We start from the raw sequence: 21,210 nt of genomic DNA on the forward strand, positions 1-21,210 counted from the left end.
GTCTTTGTTACTTGGTGTCCGTGTATGTCTTTGTCACTTGGTGTAAGTGTGTGTCTTTGCTACTTGGTGTCAGCGTATGTCTTTGATACTTGGTGTAAATGTATGTCTGTGTTACTGGGTATCAGTGTCTGTCTTTGTTACTTGGTGTCAGTGTGTGTCTGTGTTACTGGGTATCAGTGTCTGTCTTTGTTACTTGGTGGCAGTGTATGTCTTTGTTACTTGGTGTCAGTGTATGTCTGTGTTACTTGGTGTAAGTGTAAGTCTTTGTTACTTGGTGTAAGTGTGTGTCTGTGTTACAGGGTATCAGTGTCTGTCTTTGTTACTTGGTGTCTGTGTATGTCTTTGTTACTTGGTGTAAGTGTGTCTCTTTGTTACTTGGTGTCAGTGTGTGTCTTTGTTACTGGGTGTCAGTGTTTTTCTTTGTTACTGGGTGTCAGTATATCTCTTTGTTACTTGGTGTTAGTGTGTGTCTGTGCTACTGGGTATCAGTGTCTGTCTTTGTTACTTGGTGTAAGTGTGTGTCTGTGTTACTGGGTATCAGTGTATGTCTTTTTTACCTGGTGTCAGTGTATGTCTGTATACTTGGTGTATGTGTGTGTCTTTGTTAAATGGTGTCAGTGAATGTCTGTGTTACTTGGTGTAAGTGTATGTCTTTGTTACTTGGTGTCAGTGTATGTCTTTGTTACTTGGTGTAAGTGTATGTCTTTGTTTCTTGGTGTCAGTGCATGTCTTTGTTACCTGGTGTAAGTGTATGTCTTTGTTACTTGGTGTCATTGTCTGTCTTTGTTACTTGGTGTAAGTTTATGACTTTGTTACTTGGTGTAAGTGTATGTCTATGTTACTGGGTAACTTTGTTTGTCTTTGTTACTTGGTGTCAGTGTATGTCTTTGTTACTTGTTGTAAGTGTATGTATTTGTTACTTTGTGTCAGTGTATGTCTGTGTTACTGGGTATCAGTGTATGTCTTTGTTACTTGGTGTCATTGTCTGTCTTTGTTACTTGGTGTAAGTGTGTGTCTGTGTTACTTGGTGTAAGTGTGTGTCTATGTTACTGGGTAACTTTGTATGTCTTTGTTACTTGGTGTCAGTGTATGTCTTTGTTACTTGTTGCAAGTGTATGTATTTGTTACTTTGTGTCAGTGTATGTCTGTGTTACTTGGTGTCAGTGTATGTCTGTGTTACTTGGTGTAAGTGTATGTCTTTGTTACTTGGTGTCAGTGTATGTCTTTGTTACTTGGTGTAAGTGTATGTCTTTGTTACTTGGTGTCAGAGTATGTCTTTGTTACTTGGTGTAAGTGTATGTCTTTGTTACTTGGTGTCAGTGTATGTCTTTGTTACTTGGTGTAAGTTTATGACTTTGTTACTTGGTGTCAGTGTATGTCTTTGTCACTTGGTGTAAGTATATGTCTTTGCTACTTGGTGTCAGTGTATGTCTTTCATACTTGGTGTAAATGTATGTCTGTGTTACTGGGTATCAGTGTCTGTCTTTGTTACTTGGTGTAAGTGTGTGTCTGTGTTACTGGGTATCAGTGTCTGTCTTTGTTACTTGGTAACAGTGTATGTCTTTGTTACTTGGTGTCAGTGTATGTCTGTGTTACTTGGTGTAAGTGTATGTCTTTGTTACTTGGTGTAAGTGTGTGTCTGTGTTAGTGGGTATCAGTGTCTGTCTTTGTTACTTGCTGTCTGTGTATGTCTTTGTTACTTGGTGTAAGTGTGTGTCTTTGTTACTTGGTGTCAGTGTGTGTCTTTGTTACTGGGTGTCAGTGTTTGTCTTTGTTACTGGGTGTCAGTATATGTCTTTGTTACTTGGTGTTAGTGTGTGTCTGTGTTACTGGGTGTCAGTATATGTCTTTGTTACTTGGTGTTTGTGTGTGTCTGTGTTACTGGGTATCAGTGTCTGTCTTTTTTACTTGGTGTCAGTGTATGTCTGTATAATTGGTGTATGTGTGGGTCTTTGTTAAATGGTGTAATTGTCTGTCTTTGTTTCTGGGTATCAGTGTATGTCTTTGTTATTTGGTGTCAGTGTATGTCTTTGTTACGGGGTGTCAGTGTGTTTCTTTGTGACTTGGTGTCAGTGTATGTCTTTGTTACTTGGTGAAAGTGTGTGTCTGTGTTACTGGGAATCAGTGCATGTCTTTGTTACTTGGTGTTAGAGTCTGTCTGTGTTACTTGGTGTCAGTGTGTGTCTGTGACACTAGGTGTCAGTATTTAGTTTAGTTTAGAGATCCAGCACTGAAACAGGCCCTCCGGCCCACCTAGTCAGTTACCACAATCAACCAAACATTTATACTAATCCGACACGAATGCCATATTCCAATAACATCCCCACCGGTCCCTATATATTTCCCTACCACATTCCTATACTAGGGGCAATTTATCATGGCCAATTAACCTCCCAACCTGCAAGTCTTTGGCATGTGGGAGGAAACCGGAGCACCCGGAGGAAACTCACGCAGACACAGGGAGAACTTGCAAACTCCGCACAGGCAGTACCCATAATCGAACCCTGGTCCCTGGTGCTGTGAGGCTGCAGTGCTAACCACTGTGCCACTGTGCCGCCCAGTGTGTGTCTGTGTTACTGGGTGTCAGTGTGTTTGTTTGTGTTACTGGGTGTCAGTGTCTGTCTTTGTGACTTGGTGTCAGTGTATGTCGTTGTTACTTGGTGTAATTGTCTGTCTTTGTTTCTGGGTATCAGTGTATGTCTTAGTCATTTGGTGTCTGTGTATGTCTTTGTTACGGGGTGTCAGTGTGTTTCTTTGTGACTTGGTGTCAGTGTATGTCTTTGTTACTTGGTGAAAGTGTGTGTCTGTGTTACTGGGAATCAGTGTATGTCTTTGTTACTTGGTGTTAGTGTATGTCTGTGTTACTGTGTATCAGTGTATGTCTTTGTTACCTGGTGTTAGTGTATGTCTTAGTTACTTGGTGTCAGTGTGTGTCTGTGTTACTGGGTATCAGTGTTTGTCTTTGTTACTGTGTATCAGTGTGAGTGACTGGGTGTCAGTGTGTGTCTGTGACACTAGGTGTCAGTATTTAGGTTAGTTTCGAGATACAGCACTGAAACAGGCCCTCCAGCCCACCGAGTCAGTGACGACCATCAACCAAACATTTATACTAATCCGACACGAATCCCATATTCCAATAACATCCCCACCGGTCCCTATATATTTCCCTACCACCTACCTATACTAGGGGCAATTTATAATGGCCAATTAACCTACCAACCTGCAAGTCTTTGGCATGTGGGAGGAAACCGGAGCACCCGGAGGAAACTCACGCAGACACAGGGAGAACTTGCAAACTCCGCACAGGCAGTACCCATAATCGAACCCTGGTCCCTGGAGCTGTGAGGCTGCAGTGTTAACCACTGTGCCACTGTGCCGCCCAGTGTGTGTCTGTGTTACTGGGTGCCAGTGTATATCTTTGTTACTTGGTGTCAGTGTGTGTCTGTGTTACTGGGTGTCAGTGTGTTTGTTTGTGTTACTGGGTGTCAGTGTCTGTCTGTGTTACTTGGTGTAAGTGTGTGTCTTTGTTACTTGGTGTCCGTGTGTGTCTGTGTTACTGGGTGTCAGTGTATGTCTTTGTTACTGGATGTCAGTGTATGTCTTTGTTACTTGTTGTCAGTGTGTGTCTGTGTTACTGGGTATCAGTGTGTGTCTTTGTTACTGGGTATCAGTGTATGTCTTTGTGACTTGGTGTCAGTGTATGTCTTTGTTACTGGGTGTCAGTGTGTGTCTTTGTGACTTGGTGTCAGTGTATGTCTTTGTGACTTGGTGCAAGTGTGTGTCTGTGTTACTGGGTATCAGAGTATGTCTTTGCTACTTGGTGTCAGTGTATGTCTTTGTTACTGGGTGTCAGTGTGTGTCTTTGTGACTTGGTGTCAGTGTATGTCTTTGTTACTTGGTGTAAGTGTGTGTCTGTGTTACTGGGTACCAGTGAATGTCTTTGTTACTTGGTGTCAGTGTATGTCAAAATACCTGGTGCAAGTGTATGTTTTTGTTACTTGTTGTAATTGTCTGTCTTTGTTACTTGGTGTCAGTGTATGTCTGTGTTACTTGGTGTAAGTGTGTGTCTTTGTTACTTCTTGTCAGTGTATGTCTTTGTTCCTTGGTGTAAGTGTGTGTCTTTGTTACTTGGTGTCTGTGTGTGTCTGTGTTACTGGGTGTCAGTGGATGTCTTTGTTACTGGATGTCAGTGTCTGTCTTTGTTACTTGGTTTAAGTGTGTGCCTGTGTTACTGGGTATCAGTGTGTGTCTTTGTTACAGGGTATCAGTGTATGTCTTTGTGACTTGGTGTCAGTGTATATCTTTGTTACTGGGTGTCAGTGTGTGTCTTTGTTAGTTGGTGCAAGTGTATATCTTTGTTACTTGGTGTAAGTGTTTGTCTGTGTTACTGGGTATCAGTGTATGTCTTTGTTAGTTGGTGTCTGTGTATGTCTGTGATGCTCGGTGTAAGTGTGTGTCCGTGTTACCGGGTATCAGTGTATGACTTTGTTACTTGGTGTCAGTGTATGTATTTGTTACTTGGTGTAAGTGTGTGTCTTTGTTACTGGGTATCAGTGTATGTCTTTGTTAATTTGTGTCTGTGGATGTCTTTGTTACTTGGTGTCAGTGTGTGTCTTTGTTACTTGGTGTCAGTGTCTGTCTTTGTTACTGGGTGTCAGTGTATGTCTTTGTGACTTGGTGTAAGTGTGTGTCTCTGTTACTTGGTATCAGTGTCTGTCTTCGTTACTTGGTGTCAGTGTATGTCTTTGAAACTTGGTGTCAGTGTATGTCTGTGTTACTTGGTGTAAGTTTTCGTCTTTGTTACTTGGTGTCAGTGCATGTATTTGTTACTTGGTGTCAGTGCATGTCTGTGTTACTTGGTGTAAGTGTATGTCTTTGTTACTTGGTGTCAGTGTATGTCTTTGTTACTTGGTGTAAGTGTGTGTCTTTGTTACTTGTTGTAAGTGTATGTCTTTGTTACTTGGTGTCAGTGGATGTCTGTGTTACTTGGTGTAAGTGTATGTCTTTGTTACTTGGTGTCAGTGTATGTCTTTGTTACTTGGTGTAAGTGTGTGTCTGTGTTACTGGGTATCAGTGTATGTCTTTGTTACTTGGTGTCTGTGTATGTCTGTGATACTTGGTGTAAGTGTGTGTCTTTGTTACTGGGTATCAGTGTATGTCTTCGTTACTTGGTGTCTGTGTATGTCTTTGTTACTTGGTGACAGTGAGTGTCTTTGTTACTTGCTGTCAGTGTGTGTCTTTGTTACTGGGTGTCAGTGTTTGTCTTTGTTACTGGGTGTCAGTGTATGTCTTTGTGACTTGGTGTAAGTGTGTGTCTGTGTTGCTGGGTATCAATTTCTGTCTTTGTTACTTATTGTAAGTGTGCTTCTGTGTTACTGGGTGTCAGTGTATGTCTTTGTTACTTGGTGTGAGTGTTTTTCTGTGTACTTGGTGTAAGTGTGCGTCATTGTTACTTGGTGTCAGTGTATGTCTGTGTTACTGGGTATCAGTGTATGTCTTTGTTAGTTGGTGTCTGTGTATGTCTGTGATACTTGGTGTTCGTGTGTGTCTGTGTTACCGGGTATCAGTGTATGACTTTGTTACTTGGTGTCAGTGTATGTCTTTGTTACTTGGTGTAAGTGTATGTCTTTGTTACTTGGTGTCTGTGTATGTCTGTGATACTTGGTGTAAGTGTGTGTCTTTGTTACTGGGTATCAGTGTATGTCTTCGTTACTTGGTGTCTGTTTATGTCTTTGTTACTTGGTGACAGTGTGTGTCTTTGTTACTTGCTGTCAGTGTGTGTCTTTGTTACTGGGTGTAAGTGTGTGTCTGTGTTACTGGGTATCAGTGTATGTCTTTGTTACTTGGTGTCAGTGTATGTCAAAATACTTGGTGTAAGTGTATGTCTTTGTTACTTGTTGTAATTGTCTGTCTTTGTTACTTGGTGTCCGTGTGTGTCTGTGTTACTGGGTGTCAGTGCATGTCTTTGTTACTTGGTGTCAGTGTATGTCTGTGTAACTTGGTGTAAGTGTGTGTCTTTGTTAGTTGGTGCAAGTGTATATCTTTGTTACTTGGTGTCAGTGTATGTCTGTGTTATTTGGTGTAAGTGTATGTCTTTGTTACTTGGTGTCAGTGTATGTCTTTGTTACTTGGTGTAAGTGTGTGTCTTTGTTACTTGCTGTAAGTGTATGTCTTTGTTACTTGGTGTCAGTGTATGTCTTTGTTACTTGGTGTCAGTGCATGTATTTGTTACTTGGTGTCATTGTATGTCTGTGTTACTGGGTATCAGTGTATGTCTTTGTTCGTTGGTGTCTGTGTATGTCTGTGATACTAGGTGTAAGTGTGTGTCCGTGTTACCGGGTATCAGTGTATGACTTTGTTACTTGGTGTCAGTTATATGTCTTTGTTACTTGGTGTAAGTCTATGTCTTTGTTACTTGGTGTCAGTGTATGTATTTGTTACTTGGTGTAAGTGTGTGTCTTTGTTACTGGGTATCAGTGTCTGTCTTTGTTAATTTGTGTCTGTGGATGTCTTTGTTACTTGGTGTCAGTGTGTGTCTTTGTTACTGGGTGTCAGTGTATGTCTTTGTGACTTGGTGTAAGTGTGTGTCTCTGTTACTGGGTATCAGTGTCTGTCTTTGTTACTTGTTGTCAGTGTATGTCTTTGATAATTGGTGTCAGTGTATGTCTGTGTTAGTTGGTGTAAGTTTGCGTCTTTGTTACTTGGTGTCAGTGCATGTATTTGTTACTTGGTGTCAGTGCATGTCTGTTTTACTTGGTGTAAGTGTATGTCTTTGTTACTTGGTGTCAGTGTATGTCTTTGTTACTTGGTGTAAGTGTGTGTCTTTGTTACTTGCTGTAAGTGTATGTCTTTGTTACTTGGTGTCAGTGTATGTCTGTGTTACTTGGTGTAAGTGTATGTCTTTGTTACTTGGTGTCAGTGTATGTCTTTGTTACTTGGTGTAAGTGTGTGTCTGTGTTACTGGGTATCAGTGTATGTCTTTGTTACTTGGTGTCTGTGTATGTCTGTGATACTTGGTGTAAGTGTGTGTCTTTGTTACTGGGTATCAGTGTATGTCTTCGTTACTTGGTGTCTGTGTATGTCTTTGTTACTTGGTGACAGTGTGTGTCTTTGTTACTTGCTGTCAGTGTGTGTCATTGTTACTGGGTGTCAGTGTTTGTCTTTGTTACTGTGTGTCGGTATATGTCTTTGTGACTTGGTGTAAGTGTGTGTCTTTGTTACTTGGTGACAGTGTGTGTCTTTGTTACTGGCTGTTAGTGTGTGTCTTTGTTACTGGGTGTCAGTGTTTGTCTTTGTTACTGTGTGTCAGTGTATGTCTTTGTGACTTGGTGTAAGTGTGTGTCTGTGTTGCTGGGTATCAGTTTCTGTCTTTGTTACTTATTGTAAGTGTGCTTCTGTGTTACTTGGTGTCAGTGTATGTCTGTGTTACTGGGTATCAGTGTATGTCTTTGTTAGTTGGTGTCTGTGTATGTCTGTGATACTTGGTTTAAGTGTGTGTCTGTGTTACCGGGTATCAGTGTATGACTTTGTTACTTGGTGTCAGTGTATGTCTTTGTTACTTGGTGTAAGTGTATGTCTTTGTTACTTGGTGTCAGTGAATGTATTTGTTACTTGATGTAAGTGTGTGTCTTTGTTACTGGGTATCAGTGCATGTCTTTGTTAATTTGTGTCTGTGGATGTCTTTGCTACTTGGTGTCAGTGTGTGTCATTGTTACTGGGTGTCAGTGGATGTCTTTGATACTTGGTGTCAGTGTATGTCTGTGTTACTTGGTGTAAGTTTGCGTCTTTGTTACTTGGTGTCAGTGCATGTATTTGTTACTTGGTGTCAGTGCATGTCTGTTTTACTTGGTGTAAGTGTATGTCTTTGTTACTTGGTGTCAGTGTATGTCTTTGTTACTTGGTGTAAGTGTGTGTCTTTGTTACTTGCTGTAAGTGTATGTCTTTGTTACTTGGTGTAAGTGTATGTCTTAGTTACTTGGTGTTAGTGTATGTCTTTGTTGCTTGGAGTCTGTGTGTGTGTTACTGTGTATCAGTGTATGTCTATGTTACTTGGTGTTAGTGCATGTCTTTGTTACTTGGTGTCAGTGTGTGTCTGTGTTAGTGGGTGTCAGTGTATGTCTGTGGCACTAGGTGTCAGTATTTAGTTTAGTTTAGAGATACAGCACTGAAACAGGCCCTCCGGCCCACCGAGTCAGTGCCGACCATCAACCAAACATTTATACTAATCCGAGACGAATCCCATATTCCAATAACATCCCCACCGGTCCCTATATATTTCCCTACCACCTACCTATACTAGGAGCAATTTCTAATGGCCAATTAACCTACCAACCTGCAAGTCTTTGGCATGTGGGAGGAAACCGGAGCACCCGGAGGAAACCCACGCAGACACAGGGAGAACTTGCAAACTCCGCACAGGCAGTACCCAGAATCGAACCCTGGTCCCTGGAGCTGTGAGGCTGCAGTGCTAACCACTGCGCCACTGTGCCGCCCAGTGTGTGTCTGTGTTACTGGGTGTCAGTGTATGTCTTTGTTACTTGGTGTCAGTGTGTGTCTGTGTTACTGGGTGTCAGTGTGTTTGTTTGTGTTACTGGGTGTCAGTGTCTGTCTGTGTTACTTGGTGTAAGTGTGTGTCTTTGTTACTTGGTGTAAGTTTGTGTCTGTGTAACTGGGTATCAGTGTGTGTCTTTGTTACTGGGTATCAGTGTATGTCTTTGTGACTTGGTGTCAGTGTATGTCTTTGTTACTGGGTGTCAGTGTATGTCTTTGTTACTTGGTGTAAGTGTGTGTCTGTGTTACTGGGTATCAGTGTATGTCTTTGTTACTTGGTGTCAGTGAATGTCTTTGTTCCTGGGTGTCACTGTGTGTCTTTGTGACTTGCTGTCAGTGTATGTCTTTGTTACTTGGTGTAAGTGTGTGTCTGTGTTACTGGGTATCAGTGTATGTCTTTGTTACTTGGTGTCAGTGTATGTCAAAATACTTGGTGTCAGTGTATGTCTTTGTTACTTGTTGTAATTGTCTGTCTTTTTTACTTGGTGTCCGTGTGTGTCTGTGTTACTGGGTGTCAGTGCATGTCTTTGTTACTTGGTGTCAGTGTATGTCTGTGTAACTTGGTGTAAGTGTGTGTCTTTGTTAGTTGGTGCAAGTGTATATCTTTGTTACTTGGTGTCATTGTATGTCTGTGTTATTTGGTGTAAGTGTATGTCTTTCTTACTTGGTGTCAGTGTATGTCTTTGTTACTTGGTGTAAGTGTGTGTCTTTGTTACTTGCTGTAAGTGTATGTCTTTGTTACTTGGTGTCAGTGTATGTCTTTGTTACTTGGTGTCAGTGCATGTATTTGTTACTTGGTGTCAGTGTATGTCTGTGTTACTGGGTATCAGTGTAGGTCTTTGTTAGTTGGTGTCTGTGTATGTCTGTGATACTTGGTGTAAGTGTGTGTCCGTGTTACCGGGTATCAGTGTATGACTTTGTTACTTGGTGTCAGTGTATGTCTTTGTTACTTGGTGTAAGTCTATGTCTTTGTTACTTGGTGTCAGTGTATGTATTTGTGACTTGGTGTAAGTGTGTGTCTTTGTTACTGTGTATCAGTGTCTGTCTTTGTTAATTTGTGTCTGTGGATGTCTTTGTTACTTGGTGTCAGTGTGTGTCTTTGTTACTTGGTGTCAGTGTGTGTCTTTGTTACTGGGTGTCAGAGTATGTCTTTGTGACTTGGTGTAAGTGTGTGTCTCTGTTACTGGGTATCAGTGTCTGTCTTTGTTACTTGGTGTCAGTGTATGTCTTTGATACTTGGTGTCAGTGTATGTCTGTGTTAATTGGTGTAAGTTTGCGTCTTTGTTACTTGGTGTCAGTGCATGTATTTGTTACTTGGTGTCAGTGCATGTCTGTGTTACTTGGTGTAAGTGTATGTCTTTGTTACTTGGTGTCAGTGTATGTCTTTGTTACTTGGTGTAAGTGTGTGTCTTTGTTACTTGCTGTCAGTGTATGTCTTTGTTACTTGGTGTCAGTGTATGTCTGTGTTACTTGGTGTAAGTGTATGTCTTTGTTACTTGGTGTCAGTGTATGTCTTTGTTACTTGGTGTAAGTGTGTGTCTGTGTTACTGGGTATCAGTGTATGTCTTTGTTACTTGGTGTCTGTGTATTTCTGTGATACTTGGTGTAAGTGTGTGTCTTTGTTACTGGGTATCAGTGTATGTCTTCGTTACTTGGTGTCTGTGTATGTCTTTGTTACTTGGTGACAGTGTGTGTCTTTGTTACTTGCTGTCAGTGTGTGTCTTTGTTACTGGGTGTCAGTGTTTGTCTTTGTTACTGTGTGTCAGTGTATGTCTTTGTGACTTGGTGTAAGTGTGTGTCTGTGTTGCTGGGTATCAGTTTCTGTCTTTGTTACTTATTGTAAGTGTGCTTCTGTGTTACTGGGTGTCAGTGTATGTCTTTGTTACTTGGTGTGTGTGTTTTTCTGTGTACTTGGTGTAAGTGTGCGTCATTGTTACTTGGTGTCAGTGTATGTCTGTGTTACTGGGTATCAGTGTATGTCTTTGTTAGTTGGTGTCTGTGTATGTCTGTGATACTTGTTGTAAGAGTGTGTCTGTGTTACCGGGTATCAGTGTATGACTTTGTTACTTGGTGTCAGTGTATGTCTTTGTTAATTTGTGTCTGTGGATGTCTTTGTTACTTGGTGTCAGTGTGTGTCATTGTTACTGGGTGTCAGTGTATGTCTTTGTTACTGGGTGTCATTGTATGTCTTTGTGTAAGTGTGTGTCTCTGTTACTGGGTATCAGTGTCTGTCTTTGTTACTTGGTGTCAGTGTATGTCTTTGATGCTTGGTGTCAGTGTTTGTCTGTGTTACTTGGTGTAAGTTTGCGTCTTTGTTACTTGGTGTCAGTGCATGTATTTGTTACTTGGTGTCAGTGTATGTCTGTGTTACTTGGTGTAAGTGTATGTCTTTGTTACTTGGTGTCAGTGTATGTCTTTGTTACTTGGTGTAAGTGTGTGTCTTTGTTACTTGGTGAAAGTGTGTGTCTGTGTTACTGGGTATCAGTGTATGTCTTTGTTACTTGGTGTTCGTGTGTGTCTTTGTTACTGGGTGTCAGTGTGTGTCTGTGAGACTAGGTGTCAGTATTTAGTTTAGTTTAGAGATACAGCACTGAAACAGGCCCTCCGGCCCACCGAGTCAGTGCCGACCATCAACCAAACATTTATACTAATCCGACACGAATCCCATATTCCAATAACATCCCCACCGGTCCCTATATATTTCCCTACCACCTACCTGTACTAGGGGCAATTTATAATGGCCAATTAACCTACCAACCTGCAAGTCTTTGGCATGTGGGAGGAAACCGGAGCACCCGGAGGAAACCCACGCAGACACAGGGAGAACTTGCAAACTCCGCACAGGCAGTACCCAGAATCGAACCCTGGTCCCTGGAGCTGTGAGGCTGCAGTGCTAACCACTGCGCCACTGTGCCGCCCAGTGTGTGTCTGTGTTACTGGGTGTCAGTGTATGTCTTTGTTACTTGGTGTCAGTGTGTGTCTGTGTTACTGGGTGTCAGTGTGTTTGTTTGTGTTACTGGGTGTCAGTGTCTGTCTGTGTTACTTGGTGTAAGTGTGTGTCTTTGTTACTTGGTGTAAGTGTGTGTCTGTGTAACTGGGAATCAGTGTGTGTCTTTGTTACTGGGTATCAGTGTATGTCTTTGTGACTTGGTGTCAGTGTATGTCTTTGTTACTGGGTGTCAGTGTATGTCTTTGTTACTTGGTGTAAGTGTGTGTCTGTGTTACTGGGTATTTGAGTATGTCTTTGTTACATGGTGTCAGTGTATGTCTTTGTTCCTGGGTGTCAGTGTGTGTCTTTGTGACTTGGTGTAAGTGTATGTCTTTGTTACTTGGTGTAAGTGTGTGTCTGTGTTACTGGGTATCAGTGTATGTCTTTGTTACTTGGTGTCAGTGTATGTCAAAATACTTGGTGTCAGTGTATTTCTTTGTTACTTGTTGTAATTGTCTGTCTTTGTTACTTGGTGTCCGTGTGTGTCTGTGTTACTGGGTGTCAGTGCATGTCTTTGTTACTTGGTGTCAGTGTATGTCTGTGTAACTTGGTGTAAGTGTGTGTCTTTGTTAGTTGGTGCAAGTGTATATCTTTGTTACTTGGAGTCAGTGTATGTCTGTGTTATTTGGTGTAAGTGTATGTCTTCGTTACTTGGTGTCAGTGTATGTCTTTGTTACTTGGTGTAAGTGTGTGTCTTTGTTACTTGCTGTAAGTGTATGTCTTTGTTACATGTTGTCAGTGTATGTCTTTGTTACTTGGTGTCAGTGCATGTATTTGTTACTTGGTGTCAGTGTATGTCTGTGTTACTGGGTATCAGTGTATGTCTTTGTTCGTTGGTGTCTGTGTATGTCTGTGATACTCGGTGTAAGTGTGTGTCCATGTTACCGGGTATCAGTGTATGACTTTGTTACTTGGTGTCAGTGTATGTCTTTGTTACTTGGTGTAAGTCTATGTCTTTGTTACTTGGTGTCAGTGTATGTATTTGTTACTTGGTGTAAGTGTGTGTCTTTGTTACTGGGTATCAGTGTCTGTCTTAGTTAATTTGTGTCTGTGGATGTCTTTGTTACTTGGTGTCAGTGTGTGTCTTTGTGACTTGGTGTCAGTGTGTGTCTTTGTTACTGGGTGTCAGTGTATGTCTTTGTGACTTGTGTAAGTGTGTGTCTCTGTTACTGGGTATCAGTGTCTGTCTTTGTTACTTGGTGTCAGTGTATGTCTTTGATACTTGGTGTCAGTGTATGTCTGTGTTACTTGGTGTAAGTTTGCGTCTTTGTTACTTGGTGTCAGTGCATGTATTTGTTACTTGGTGTCGGTGCATGTCTGTGTTACTTGGTGTAAGTGTATTTCTTTGTTACTTGGTGTCAGTGTATGTCTTTGTTACTTGGTGTAAGTGTGTGTCTTTGTTACTTGCTGTAAGTGTATGTCTCTGTTACTTGGTGTCAGTGTATGTCTGTGTTACTTGGTGTAAGTGTATGTCTTTGTTACTTGGTGTCAGTGTATGTCTTTGTTACTTGGTGTAAGTGTGTGTCTGTGTTACTGGGTATCAGTGTATGTCTTTGTTACTTGGTGTCTGTGTATGTCTGTGATACTTGGTGTAAGTGTGTGTCTTTGTTACTGGGTATCAGTGTATGTCTTCGTTACTTGGTGTCTCTGTATGTCTTTGTTACTTGGTGACAGTGTGTGTCTTTGTTACTTGCTGTCAGTGTGTGTCTTTGTTACTGGGTGTCAGTGTTTGTCTTTGTTACTTGGTGTAAGTGTGTGTCTTTGTTACTTGGTGTAAGTGTCTGTCTTTGTTACTTGGTGAAAGTGTATGTCTTTGTTACTTGGAGTCTGTGTGTGTCTGTGTTACTGTGTATCAGTGTATGTCTTTGTTACTTGGTGTTAGTGTATGTCTTTGTTACTTGGTGTTAGTGTATGTCTGTGACACTAGGTGTCAGTATTTAGTTTAGTTTAGAGATACAGCACCTAAACAGGCCCTCCGGCCCACCGAGTCAGTGCCGACCATCAACCAAACATTTATACTAATCCGACACGAATCCCATATTCCAATAACATCCCCACCGCTCCCTATATATTTCCCTACCACCTACCTATACTAGGGGCAATTTATAATGGCCAATTAACCTACCAACCTGCAAGTCTTTGGCATGTGGGAGGAAACCGGAGCACCCGGAGGAAACCCACGCAGACACAGGGAGAACTTGCAAACTCCGCACAGGCAGTCCCCAGAATCGAACCCTGGTCCCTGGAGCTGTGAGGCTGCAGTGCTAACCACTGCGCCACTGTGCCGCCCAGTGTGTGTCTGTGTTACTGGGTGTCAGTGTATGTCTTTGTTACTTGGTGTCAGTGTGTGTCTGTGTTACTGGGTGTCAGTGTGTTTGTTTGTGTTACTGGGTGTCAGTGTCTGTCTGTGTTACTTGGTGTAAGTGTGTGTCTTCGTTACTTGGTGTAAGTGTGTCTCTGTGTTACTGGGTATCAGTGTGTGTCGTTGTTACTGGGTATCAGTGTATGTCTTTGTGACTTGGTGTCAGTGTATGTCTTTGTTACTGGGTGTCAGTGTATGTCTTTGTTACTTGGTGTAAGTGTGTGTCTGTGTTACTGGGTATCAGTGTATGTCTTTGTTACTTGGTGTCAGTGTATGTCTTTGTTCCAGGGTGTCACTGTGTGTCTTTGTGACTTGCTGTCAGTGTATGTCTTTGTTACTTGGTGTAAGTGTGTGTCTGTGTTACTGGGTATCAGTGTATGTCTTTGTTACTTGGTGTCAGTGTATGTCAAAATACTTGGTGTAAGTGTATGTCTTTGTTACTTGTTGTAATTGTCTGTCTTTTTTACTTGGTGTCCGTGTGTGTCTGTGTTACTGGGTGTCAGTGCATGTCTTTGTTACTTGGTGTCAGTGTATGTCTGTGTAACTTGGTGTAAGTGTGTGTCTTTGTTAGTTGGTGCAAGTGTATATCTTTGTTACTTGGTGTCATTGTATGTCTGTGTTATTTGGTGTAAGTGTATGTCTTTGTTACTTGGTGTCAGTGTATGTCTTTGTTACTTGGTGTAAGTGTGTGTCTTTGTTACTTGCTGTAAGTGTATGTCTTTGTTACTTGGTGTCAGTGTATGTCTTTGTTACTTGGTGTCAGTGCATGTATTTGTTACTTGGTGTCAGTGTATGTCTGTGTTACTGGGTATCAGTGTATGTCTTTGTTAGTTGGTGTCTGTGTATGTCTGTGATACTTGGTGTAAGTGTGTGTCCGTGTTACCGGGTATCAGTGTATGACTTTGTTACTTGGTGTCAGTGTATGTCTTTGTTACTTGGTGTAAGTCTATGTCTTTGTTACTTGGTGTCAGTGTATGTATTTGTTACTTGGTGTAAGTGTGTGTCTTTGTTACTGGGTATCAGTGTCTGTCTTTGTTAATTTGTGTCTGTGGATGTCTTTGTTACTTGGTGTCAGTGTGTGTCTTTGTTACTTGGTGTCAGTGTGTGTCTTTGTTACTGGGTGTCAGAGTATGTCTTTGTGACTTGGTGTAAGTGTGTGTCTCTGTTACTGGGTATCAGTGTCTGTCTTTGTTACTTGGTGTCAGTGTATGTCTTTGATACCTGGTGTCAGTGTATGTCTGTGTTACTTGGTGTAAGTTTGCGTCTTTGTTACTTGGTGTCAGTGCATGTATTTGTTACTTGGTGTCAGTGCATGTCTGTGTTACTTGGTGTAAGTGTATGTCTTTGTTACTTGGTGTCAGTGTATGTCTTTGTTACTTGGTGTAAGTGTGTGTCTTTGTTACTTGCTGTCAGTGTATGTCTTTGTTACTTGGTGTCAGTGTATGTCTGTGTTACTTGGTGTAAGTGTATGTCTTTGTTACTTGGTGTCAGTGTATGTCTTTGTTACTTGGTGTAAGTGTGTGTCTGTGTTACTGGGTATCAGTGTATGTCTTTGTTACTTGGTGTATGTGTATTTCTGTGATACTTGGTGTAAGTGTGTGTCTTTGTTACTGGGTATCAGTGTATGTCTTCGTTACTTGGTGTCTTTGTATGTCTTTGTTACTTGGTGACAGTGTGTGTCTTTGTTACTTGCTGTCAGTGTGTGTCTTTGTTACTGGGTGTCAGTGTTTGTCTTTGTTACTGTGTGTCAGTGTATGTCTTTGTGACTTGGTGTAAGTGTGTGTCTGTGTTGCTGGGTATCAGTTTCTGTCTTTGTTACTTATTGTAAGTGTGCTTCTGTGTTACTGGGTGTCAGTGTATGTCTTTGTTACTTGGTGTGTGTGTTTTTCTGTGTACTTGGTGTAAGTGTGCGTCATTGTTACTTGGTGTCAGTGTATGTCTGTGTTACTGGGTATCAGTGTATGTCTTTGTTAGTTGGTGTCTGTGTATGTCTGTGATACTTGGTGTAAGAGTGTGTCTGTGTTACCGGGTATCAGTGTATGACTTTGTTACTTGGTGTCAGTGTATGTCTTTGTAACTTGGTGTCAGTGTATGTCTTTGCAACTTGGTGTAAGTGTATGTCTTTGTTACTTGGTGTCAGTGTATGTATTTGTTACTTGATGTCAGTGTGTGTCTTTGTTACTGGGTATCAGTGCATGTCTTTGTTAATTTGTGTCTGTGGATGTCTTTGTTACTTGGTGTCAGTGTGTGTCATTGTTACTGGGTGTCAGTGTATGTCTTTGTTACTGGGTGTCATTGTATGTCTTTGTGTAAGTGTGTGTCTCTGTTACTGGGTATCAGTGTCTGTCTTTGTTACTTGGTGTCAGTGTATGTCTTTGATACTTGGTGTCAGTGTTTGTCTGTGTTACTTGGTGTAAGTTTGCGTCTTTGTTACTTGGTGTCAGTGCATGTATTTGTTACTTGGTGTCAGTGTATGTCTGTGTTACTTGGTGTAAGTGTATGTCTTTGTTACTTGGTGTCAGTGTATGTCTTTGTTACTTGGTGTAAGTGTGTGTCTTTGTTACTTGGTGCAAGTGTGTGTCTTTGTTACTTGGTGAAAGTGTGTGTCTGTGTTACTGGGTATCAGTGTATGTCTTTGTTACTTGGTGTTCGTGTGTGTCTTTGTTACTGGGTGTCAGTGTGTGTCTGTGAGACTAGGTGTCAGTATTTAGTTTAGTTTAGAGATACAGCACTGAAACAGGCCCTCCGGCCCACCGAGTCAGTGCCGACCATCAACCAAACAGTTATACTAATCCGACACGAATCCCATATTCCAATAACATCCCCACCGGTCCCTATATATTTCCCTACCACCTACCTATACTAGGGGCAATTTATAATGGCCAATTAACCTACCAACCTGCAAGTCTTTGGCATGTTGGAGGAAACCGGAGCACCCGGAGGAAACCCACGCACACACAGGGAGAACTTGCAAACTCCGCACAGGCAGTACCCAGAATCGAACCCTGGTCCCTGGAGCTGTGAGGCTGCAGTGCTAACCACTGCGCCACTGTGCCACCCAGTGTGTGTCTGTGTTACTGGGTGTCAGTGTATGTCTTTGTTACTTGGTGTCAGTGTGTGTCTGTGTTACTGGGTGTCAGTGTGTTTGTTTGTGTTACTGGGTGTCAGTGTCTGTCTGTGTTACTTGGTGTAAGTGTGTGTCTTTGTTACTTGGTGTCCGTGTGTGTCTGTGTTACTGGGTGTCAGTGTATGTCTTTGTTACTTGGTGTCAGTGTATGTCTTTGTTCCTGGGTGTCAGTGTGTGTCTTTGTGACTTGGTGTCAGTGTATGTCTTTGTTACTTGGTGTAAGTGTGTGTCTGTGTTACTGGGTATCAGAGTATGTCTTTGTTACTTGGTGTCAGTGTATGTCAAAATACTTGGTGTAAGTGTATGTCTTTGTTACTTGGTGTCAGTGTATGTCTGTGTAACTTGGTGTAAGTGTGTGTCTTTGTTAGTTGGTGCAAATGTATATCTTTGTTACTTGGTGTCAGTGTATGTCTGTGATATTTGGTGTAAGTGTATGTCTTTGTTACTTGGTGTCAGTGTATGTCTTTGTTACTTGGTGTAAGTGTGTGTCTTTGTTACTTGCTGTAAGTGTATGTCTTTGTTACTTGGTGTCAGTGTATGTCTTTGTTACTTGGTGTCAGTGCATGTATTTGTTACTTGGTGTCAGTGTATGTCTGTGTTACTGGGTATCAGTGTATGTCTTTGTCAGTTGGTGTCTGTGTATGTCTGTGATACTTGGTGTAAGTGTGTGTCCGTGTTACCGGGTTTCAGTGTATGACTTTGTTACTTGGTGTCAGTGTATGTCTTTGTTACTTGGTGTAAGTCTATGTCTTTGTTACTTGGTGTCAGTGTATGTATTTGTTACTTGGTGTAAATGTGTGTCTTTGTTACTGGGTATCAGTGTATGTCTTTGTTAATTTGTGTCTGTGGATGTCTTTGTTACTTGGTGTCAGTGTGTGTCTTTGTTACTTGGTGTCAGTGTGTGTCTTTGTTACTGGGTGTCAGTGTATGTCTTTGTGACTTGGTGTAAGTGTGTGTCTCTGTTACTGGGTATCAGTGTCTGTCTTTGTTACTTGCTGTCAGTGTATGTCTTTGATACTTGGTGTCAGTGTATGTCTGTGTTACTTGGTGTAAGTTTGCGTCTTTGTTACTTGGTGTCAGTGCATGTATTTGTTACTTGGTGTCAGTGCATGTCTGTGTTACTTGGTGTAAGTGTATGTCTTTGTTACTTGGTGTCAGTGTATGTCTTTGTTACTTGGTGTAAGTGTGTGTCTTTGTTACTTGCTGTAAGTGTATGTCTTTGTTATTTGGTGTCAGTGTATGTCTGTGTTACTTGGTGTAAGTGTATGTCTTTGTTACTTGGTGTAAGTGTGTGTCTGTGTTACTGGGTATCAGTGTATGTCTTTGTTACTTGGTGTCTGTTTATGTCTGTGATACTTGGTGTAAGTGTGTGTCTTTGTTACTGGGTATCAGTGTAAGTCTTCGTTACTTGGTGTCTGTGTATGTCTTTCTTACTTGGTGACAGTGTGTGTCTTTGTTACTGGGTGTCAGTGTTTGTTTTTGTTACTTGGTGTCAGTGTTTTTCTGTGTACTTGGTGTAAGTGTGCGTCATTGTTACTTGGTGTCAGTGTATGTCTGTGTTACTGGGTATCAGTGCATGTCTTTGTTACTTATTGTAAGTGTGCTTCTGTGTTACTGGGTGTCAGTGTATGTCTTTGTTACTTGGTGTCAGTGTTTTTCTGTGTACTTGGTGTAAGTGTGCGTCATTGTTACTTGGTGTCAGTGTATGTCTGTGTTACTGGGTATCAGTGCATGTCTTTGTTAGTTGGTGTCTGTGTATGTCTGTGATACTTGGTGTAAGTGTGTGTCTGTGTTACCGGGTATCAGTGTATGACTTTGTTACTTGGTGTCAGTGTATGTCTTTGTTACTTGGTGTAAGTGTATGTCTTTGTTACTTGGTGTCAGTGTATGTATTTGTTACTTGATGTAAGTGTGTGTCTTTGTTACTGGGTATCAGTGCATGTCTTTGTTAATTTGTGTCTGTGGATGTCTTTGTTACTTGGTGTCAGTGTGTGTCATTGTTACTGCGTGTCAGTGTATGTCTTTGTTTCTGGGTGTCATTGTATGTCTTTGTGACTTGGTGTAAGTGTGTGTCTCTGTTACTGGGTATCAGTGTCTGTCTTTGTTACTTGGTGTCAGTGTATGTCTTTGATACTTGATGTCAGTGTTTGTCTGTGTTACTTGGTGTAAGTTTGCGTCTTTGTTACTTGGTGTCAGTGCATGTATTTGTTACTTGGTGTCAGTGTATGTCTGTGTTACTTGGTGTAAGTGTATGTCTTTGTTACTTGGTGTCAGTGTCTGTCTTTGTTACTTGGTGTAAGTGTGTGTCTTTGTTACTTGGTGCAAGTGTGTGTCTTTGTTACTTGGTGAAAGTGTGTGTCTGTGTTACTGGGTATCAGTGTATGTCTTTGTTACTTGGTTTTAGTGTATGTCTTTGTTACTTGGAGTCAGTGTGTGTCTGTGTTACTGTGTATCAGTGTATTTCTTCGTTACTTGGTGTCAGTGTGTGTCTGTGTTACTGGGTGTCAGTGACACTAGGTGTCAGTATTTAGTTTAGTTTAGAGATACAGCACTGAAACAGGCCCTCCGGCCCACCGAGTCAGTGCCGACCATCAACCAAACATTTATACTAATCCGACATGAATCCCATATTCCAATAAAATCCCCACCGGTCCCTATATATTTCCCTACCACCTACCTATACTAGGGGCAATTTATAATGGCCAATTAACCTACCAACCTGCAAGTATTTGGCATGTGGGAGGAAACCGGAGCACCCGGAGGAAACCCACGCAGACACAGGGTGAACTTCCAAACTCCGCACAGGCAGTACCCAGAATCGAACCCTGGTCCCTGGAGCTGTGAGGCTGCAGTGCTAACCACTGCGCCACTGTGCCACCCAGTGTTTGTCTGTGTTACTGGGTGTCAGTGTATGTCTTTGTTACTTGGTGTCAGTGTGTGTCTGTGTTACTCGGTGTCAGTGTGTTTGTTTGTGTTACTGGGTGTCAGTGTCTGTCTGTGTTACTTGGTGTAAGTGTGTGTCTTTGTTACTTGGTGTCCGTGTGTGTCTGTGTTACTGGGTGTCAGTGTATGTCTTTGTTACTGGATGTCAGTGTATGTCTTTGTTACTTGGTGTAAGTGTGTGTCTGTGTTACTGGGTATCAGTGTGTGTCTTTGTTACTGGGTATCAGTGTATGTCTTTGTGACTTGGTGTCAGTGTATGTCTTTGTTACTGGGTGTCAGTGTATGTCTTTGTTACTTGGTGTAAGTGTGTGTCTGTGTTACTGGGTATCAGAGTATGTCTTTGTTACTTGGTGTCAGTGTATGTCTTTGTTCCTGGGTGTCAGTGTGTGTCTTTGTGACTTGGTGTCAGTGTATGTCTTTGTTACTTGGTGTAAGTGTGTGTCTGTGTTACTGGGTATCAGTGTATGTCTTTGTTACTTGGTGTCAGTGTATGTCAAAATACTTGGTGTATGTGTATGTCTTTGTTACTTGGTGTCAGTGTATGTCTGTGTAACTTGGTGTAAGTGTGTGTCTTTGTTAGTTGGTGCAAGTGCATATCTTTGTTACTTGGTGTCAGTGTATGTCTGTGTTATTTGGTGTAAGTGTATGTCTTTGTTACTTGGTGTCAGTGTATGTCTTTGTTACTTGGTGTAAGTGTGTGTCTTTGTTACTTGCTGTAAGTGTATGTCTTTGTTACTTGGTGTCAGTGCATGTATTTGTTACTTGGTGTCAGTGTATGTCTGTGTTACTGGGTATCAGTGTATGTCATTGTTAGTTGGTGTCAGTGTATGTCTGTGATACTTGGTGTAAGTGTGTGTCCGTGTTACCGGGTATCAGTGTATGACTTTGTTACTTGGTGTCAGTGTATGTCTTTGTTACTTGGTGTAAGTCTATGTCTTTGTTACTTGGTGTTAGTGTATGTATTTGTTACTTAGTGTAAGTGTGTGTCTTTGTTGCTGGGGATCAGTGTATGTCTTTGTTAATTTGTGTCTGTGGATGTCTTTGTTACTTGGTGTCAGTGTGTGTCTTTGTTACTTGGTGTCAGTGTGTGTCTTTGTTACTGGGTGTCAGTGTATGTCTTTGTGACTTGGTGTAAGTGTGTGTCTCTGTTACTGGGTATCAGTGTCTGTCTTTGTTACTTGGTGTCAGTGTACGTCTTTGATACTTGGTGTCAGTGTATGTCTGTGTTACTTGGTGTAA

Source organism: Heterodontus francisci, unplaced genomic scaffold (assembly GCF_036365525.1).
Source record: "Heterodontus francisci isolate sHetFra1 unplaced genomic scaffold, sHetFra1.hap1 HAP1_SCAFFOLD_52, whole genome shotgun sequence".
NCBI lineage: Eukaryota > Metazoa > Chordata > Chondrichthyes > Heterodontiformes > Heterodontidae > Heterodontus > Heterodontus francisci.